This window comes from Siphateles boraxobius, unplaced genomic scaffold (assembly GCF_051911475.1).
Source record: "Siphateles boraxobius isolate OS27281-9 unplaced genomic scaffold, OSU_SipBor_1 18, whole genome shotgun sequence".
Classification (NCBI taxonomy): domain Eukaryota; kingdom Metazoa; phylum Chordata; class Actinopteri; order Cypriniformes; family Leuciscidae; genus Siphateles; species Siphateles boraxobius.
This window is the reverse complement of record NW_027508788.1, coordinates 4161410-4168399: the sequence shown is the minus strand read 5'-3', so window position 1 is coordinate 4168399 and position 6990 is coordinate 4161410. Positions and strand designations below refer to the sequence as shown.

At 54.0% G+C, this 6990-nt stretch overlaps 1 long non-coding RNA gene across 1 annotated transcript; it reads left to right on the top strand.

Annotated features, from left to right (window-relative positions):
• Positions 1–274: 274 nt before the first annotated feature.
• Positions 275–6719, top strand: LOC143740687 (uncharacterized). The gene is made up of 3 exons (XR_013204875.1): positions 275–431; positions 513–607; positions 6484–6719. It is a non-coding gene; the product is annotated as an uncharacterized LOC143740687 (long non-coding RNA).
• Positions 6720–6990: the final 271 nt, after the last annotated feature.

Genomic DNA, 6990 nt, shown 5'->3' with positions numbered 1-6990 from the left:
TTAATTCACAGAAACAAAAAGTCTTCTGTAGGCTGAGTGAAGAGAGGGTAGCCCAACTGAATATCTACATATATTTTAATCCGTAGGGCAGATCTACACTGAAACATTTATATTTAAATTAACAAAAAACACAAAATTATTCAAAGTCTACGACGGTTATGAATGTGTACGTTTCGAGCGTCGATTTAATTATGTTATTTCGCAGTGTATCCCCCTACTGGACGCATCAGGAACAACAGGGGCTTATACTGCCAGGTCTGCAGCCTCCCCATATAGGAGGGCCGTGTCATAAGGTATAAAGCAACTACAAGGGGTGACCTCTTACAACATTACAAATTACAACACCAGCCATCTGAAACCTCAGTGGCGTGTCTTCATTTGTGTTGTCCATGTTCCTTTAAAACGCGGACTGCTCTCCCGCACACGTCAAGGTATCCCTATTTTACACCACTAAATTAAAGAAACCTCTACGAGGAGGAGATATCATTAATTCGTGTTTTATTTCTTTTCAGATGATCAGTGTTCTGTTGATTTGACAAGAGAAGTGGTCATCCGCTCCATAATAGAATTCCTGGGGCATGCAGGAGACCTCATCAAATAATTCAACGTATGCAAAACGTCTCGGTTACGTATGTAACCCTCGTTCTTTGAGTAGGGAACGAAGACGTTACGTCGGATGACGACGAATGGGGTTTCGCTTAGAACGCCTATCGACTTCGAGTATTACAAAACGAGCCAATGGCAAAGAAATGCCATGGGTCTGCGGAATTTGCATAGCGTATGTCCGCCTTACCTCGTGGGTATAAAAGCAGGACGCCGGCAACAGGCAGATATGTTTCTTCGCTGAGGAGCCAAGACTGAGCTCAGGCGATCCCCGAGGTACAGCGGAAAGTGGCAGGAAGACGTAACGTCTCCGTTCCCTACTCAGGGAACGAGGGTTACATACGTAACCGAGACGTTCCATTTCGTTGTCACTCCGAGTTACGTCGGATGACGACGAATGGGGTTACCAGTCTAATCACGCCCCCTTCTCAGCTGTCTTCCAGTGCCCTGCGTAAATCTGAGATCCCTGTCGTGAGACTGGCATGGACGAAGGACTCCTATTTAGCACAGGAATACCAAGGTACACTGGGGAGCATATCCCAAAGTTTAGGGGAAATATGCAATTACTGCCAACCCAGAGGGGGGGACTTAGAGAATACACATATGACCCGAAGGAGACATATGGAGAACACTGGGGTGTCCAGCCGCAGGTTGAATATTTCAACCCCAGGGGTGGCAAGGTGGCTTGCCAATGGAAAGACACATGCTCAAAGAGGCTTACAGTGGAAATACACATGTGGGGGTCGCTCAGAGGAGGGACCATGCACACGGGAGGCACCTAGCCGACGCGCAGGCAATAGACACTGGCGCCGACGTCAGGAGTGCTGGAGGAGCTCAGGGCTTTCGGGGAAGCTCACCTGAGGAGAATATCGCACGTATCCAGTCCGTGGAGTGGAATGGCGAGCAAGCGAAGACACCTGAGCGGGTCCGGTACTAGCTGGTTGAAGCGAGTACACGAGAGGACACTGGCTCCACCCGGAGATTATAGAATCTGGCGAATGTGTTAGGTGTCGCCCAGCCTGCAGCTCTGCAGATGTCTGTTAGCGAGGCGCCATGCGCTAGAGCCCAAGAGGATGCCACACTCAGGGGGGAGTGGTCAGTCACACCAAGGGGGCACGGTCGACCTTGCTGCTGGTATGCCAAAGCAATTGCGTCCACTATCCAGTGAGACAACCTTTGCTTTGAGAGAGCCTTTCCCTTCAGCTTCCCACCATAACAGACAAAGAGCTGGTCTGAGGTCCTGAAACACTGCGTCCTGTCTGCATAGGCGCGGAGAGCGCGTACTGGACAGAGCAGTGCAAGGCTGGGTCTGCCTCCTCCAGGGGCAGCGCTTGCAGGTTCACCACCTGGTCCCGGAAGGGAGTGGTAGGAACCTTGGGCACGTATCCAGGCCGGGGTCTCAGGATCACGTGAGAGTAAGCCGGCCCGAACTCCAGGCACGCTTCGTCAACGGAGAATGCGTGCAGGTCCCCTACCCTCTTGATGGAGGCCAGTGCAACCAGGAGCACTGTCTTCATAGACAGGAATTTAAGCTCGACTGATTGCAGGGGCTCAAATGGAGCACTCTTGAGGGCAGTTAGAACCACTGAGAGGTCCGAAGAGGGAACGAGAGGAGGGCGAGGTGGATTTAGTCTCCTCGCTCCTCTCAGGTACCTGATAACCAGGTCGTGCTTCCCCACCGACTTACCTTCGATGAGGTCATGGTGTGCGGGAATAGCGGCAACGTAGACCTTCAGGGTGGAGGGAGACAGCCTTCGCTCCAGCCCCTGTTGAAGGAAGGAAAGCACAACGCTGATCGAGCATCTCCGGGGTCTTCTCGGTGAGAAGAGCACCAGCTGACGAAGAGGTTCCACTTCAACACATAGACGTGTCACGTGGACGACGCCCTAGCGGAAGTGATGGTAGCCACCACCGCTGGTGGTAGGGTACTCAAACCTGCCTCGTCCCATCGAGGAGCCACACGTGGAGGTTCCAGAGATCGGGACGAGGGTGCCATAGGTTGCCCCGTCCCTGAGGAAGAAGGTTCTTCCTCAGAGGGATCGGCCAGGGAGGTGCTGTCGCGAGGAGTACTAGTTCGGAGAACCAGGTCCGGGCGGGCCAGTACGGCGTGACCAGAATGACCTGCTCCTCATCCTCCCTGACCTTGCGCAAGGTCTGGGCAAGAAGGCTCACTGGGGGAACGCATACTTGCGGCCCTGCGGCCAGCTGTGCGCCAGAGCATCCGTGTCGAGCGTGCCCTCGGTCAGGGAATAACACTGGGCGCAATGGGTCTAGTCGTAGGAGGCAAACAGATCTATCTGTGCGTCCCCGAACTGGTCCCAAATCAGCTGGACCGACTGGGGATGGAGTCGCCATTCTCCAGGGAGTGGCTGAAGCTGTGAGAGCTCGTAGGCTGCACAGTTCAGGGCTCCGGGGATATAAATGGCACGAAGCGACCTCAGATGCTTCTGACTCCGTATGGGGAGGTGGCGAGTGAGTTGCGACATACGACGGGAGAGTAGACCACCTTGATGGTTGATGTACGCTACCGTGGCGGTATTGTCTGAGCGGACTAGTACGTTTTGGTTCTTGAGCACGGCCCGGAAGCGACGCAAAGCAAGATGTACGGCCAGCAACCCGAGGCAATTGACATGCCAGAGGCGACGGGGTCCTGTCAAGGAGCCCGCGGCAGCACGTCCATTGCACATGGCACCCCAGGCCGTGGAGGAGGCATCTTCGACCACGGGGTGAAGGTCTGACGGCAGGTCGGAGTAACTGTTACTCGGAGGGTGCCGTGTTGCCATGCCCACCGAGTCGATATCCATACCGAGAAAAGAGATTCTCTGCACGGGGCAAAGTTTGCTCTTCTCCCAGTTGACCCGAAGGCCCAGACGAGCTAGGTGCCAAAACACTAGGTCCCTGTGCTCGCAACCTGAACTCGAGAGTGAGCTATGATCAGCCAGTCGTCGATATAACTCAGGATGTGAACCCTGTGTTCCCGAAGAGTAACAAGGGCAGCCTCGACGACCTTCGTGAAGATGCGAGGAGACCGGGTACTGGATGCCTGCCCCTCGAAAGAAAACCGAAGGAACGGTCTGTGTCAAGGAGAATAGAGACATGAAGTAGGCGTCCTTCAGGTCGATCGCTGCAAACCAATCCTGGGCCGTATGCATTCGAAAATGCGTTTGAGCATCTTGAACGGCATCCTGTGAAGGGTGCGGTTCAGCACGCGCAAGTCCAGGATTGGCCGTAACCCACCGGTTTTCTTGGGGACAATGAAGTAGGGGCTGTAGAAGTTGGACCTCATCTCGGCTGGAGGGACAGTCTCGATTGCACCCTTCGCCAGCAGGGTGGCAATCTCTGCTCTCCTGATGGGGGCATAGCCACCGACAAAAGTGGAGCGGACTCCCCAAGCTTGGGGAGGAGACTGTGCGAACTGAATCGCATAGCCGAGCCTGATGGTCCACGCGACCCAGCGGGACAGACGGGGAAGCTCTAACCAGGCTCCCAGGAACTGAACCAGCTGGTTCATGCGAACCACAGGCGTCCCCCCGGAGGGGCAGCGAAGCGGAGTAACTGGCCCAGACGTGGACGGCATAGCGGCCCGATGTGGGGGCACAGTTAGCAACCGCGCCCTGGCAGAGGGGGCCAGGGAGGACCAGGCTGGTCGTCCCGCGGGGGCCTGCTCTGCCAGTGGTCTGGCGACAGAGGGGGACAGGGACGAAGCGGTCCGTGGACGGCACGCCGTGTCAACCACCTCTGGGACAGAGGGGGACGAGGAGAGCACGGCTTGTGGGCGGCGCTCTGTGATGTCCGAGAACTCTGTGCTCAGAGACGGGAGAGTCAGCTCTTTGGAGAATAAGGATTCTTCCCCGGCCCTCCCCCGGGGAAAGGAGTGGTCCTGCTACCAACTCCTGGAAAGAACTGAGTCCCATCTCTGAGGAGCCCATCTCAAGAGCGCCGCTTAACCCGGCGTGTTGGGGTGGTGCGGGGCTGGAGAGGACTGTGGCGTCCGACCGCGGCCCCCAGAGCCGGCCCGTGAACGGGCGGGGTGGGAGCCGCGGGAGGGCGCCTTCAGCTGTGGGCAGACCGAGGGATCTGAGCGGACGGCGGGGCCGTCGGGACAGAATCAACCTCTGTCTGCTCATGGGCGGCTGAGAGCTGTTGGGCAAGCCCTCAACCGCGCCGCCGAAGAGGCCGACCTGGGATATGGGAATGTCGGACAGACGGGTCCGCGCGACATGCAATACATCAGACAGGATCAGCCACAGAATGGTGAGCATCACCTGACCCAGGGAGCGTACGGCCACTTTCGTCGCTCAGAGAGCAAGGTCAGTGGCGGCGCGCAGCTCAGTGAAGAGCCCTGGGTCAGTCCCGCCCTTGTGCAGGTCCATGAGCATCTGGGTCAGGTGGACCAGCAGAATGACCATGGCATGCAGTGAGGCGGCTGCCAGTCCCGTGGCGCTATAGGATCTCGCCACAAGCGTAGACAAAAAACTACAGGCCACGGGTGGGTGCTTAGGATTGCGCCGAGAAGAAGCACTCTGAGGACACATAGCATCGCAACAGAGCGTTCAGCCGGGGGGACCCCAGTGTACCCATGGGCAGCGGCCCCATCGAGGGGAGGAAAGACGGATGAGATCAGCGAGCGGTCCCGAGAAGACAAGGGGGTCTTCTTGGACTTCGAGATCTCATCATGCACGTCCGGGAAGAGAGGTATTGGGGTTTGCCGTGGACGAGGGTCGGCGGCCTTACCCAAAACCCATCGTCCCAGGAAAGCATGGTCGTCATCTCCGGATCAGACTCAGGCACAGCCGTATGCACACCGGAAGGTGGCAGCTGTGACGAGCCCTCACTTCCAGAAGACTCAAACCAACCTAGTGATGCTGCAACAGACATGGCATCTTCCTCTGTAGCTTCAACTGAAACACGCGGGCCACCAGAGGGTAGACTCGCGGGAATCAGCAGTTCACTAGCGGGCACCGTCATTGAAGAGGGGGGCTGGGGTCGCGGACACATAGTCGGCGCCTTGATCCAGACCGTAACCCTCAGGTCACCCTGGCCACCAGCCGAAGATCGGGGGGTGGATGAGGGGACTCTCACTCTTGCAAGTTCACCGAGTCTCGACCTATATATGACGTGATGATCACGTTCCCAGCGAGAACATGAGTCACCCACGAGCGCTGTTCAAGCATGATCAAAGCCCAAACACACTAGACAGCGCTCGTGCCCATCAGAGTCCGATACCAGTCCGCTGCAACCAGAAATGCACGGGCGAGCCGTCTTTAAAAAGACGTGCCACGTGCGAGCTCTTTTATGAGAGGAGAAAAAAACTCCGCGTTGTTGAAGCACACAGGGAGACACACACACACACTGGCAGATCACTGCACAGATCAGCAGGCACTGTGAGCTCGCTGCAGATCGCCGTCACACCAACACCGCAGAGAGAAGCTCGTCTCGTAGAGCGAAGTCAGAGATGACTGTGGAGTGAAGAAATACTCTTGACTCCGAAGCGAAAACATATCTGCCTGTTGCCGGCGTCCTCCTTTTATACCCACGAGGTAAGGCGGAGATACGCTATGCAAATTCCGCAGAGCCATGGCATTTCTTTGCCATTGGCTCGTTTTGTAATACTCGAAGTCGATAGGCGTTCTAAGCGAAACCCCATTCGTCGTCATCCGACGTAACTCGGAGTGACAACGAAAGGGAACATAATTTCAATATACCAGAAGTGCGAATTTAAATCAAATTTATTGTTGGTTACTTCCTCAAGAGGCCATAATATAATTGACTGGACTTTATCTGTATCTTACAACACTGCTCAAACAAATTAAGTTTCAGATTTTCTCTTTTGATCAATATTTCTTAGGTTTTGAATCTCACTGCTGTTTAATGTTGCAGGACAACAAAGAACAGACAAGAATTGATCGGCTTGTGATGGCAGTAATTGTGACCATTGGAGCTTCAACAACAAAGTAAGGAGCTTTACAGCCCATTGGACAAGGGGGTGAAAGTTCTTACAGGCCTTGACAGTGTTCCTGTGTATGCACTACTGTATGCACTGAATCTCCACTATCCCGGCCTCCAAAGTACGCTTGAGGTATACTTTTTTTATATAATATTGCGTGTAATATGTTGCCACAATTTTATTGAGTAGATATAGTTTATGTAAGGAACTCAGCTTTTTGGAAATATTAATAATCAATAATATCTTGTTATTATTAATTATAAATATTTGGGTCAGTTAATTGGATTAACTTGATGTGGCTGAATTAATATTACAATCAATTAATCAGTTCTTCCAACGAACTCTTTTGATTATTAATTTATTCTAAGAAAAGGGTATTTTCCCTGGCCACAGAAGAATAATTATTTCTTCGCCTATACAGTACTTTGAGCCAGTAGCAA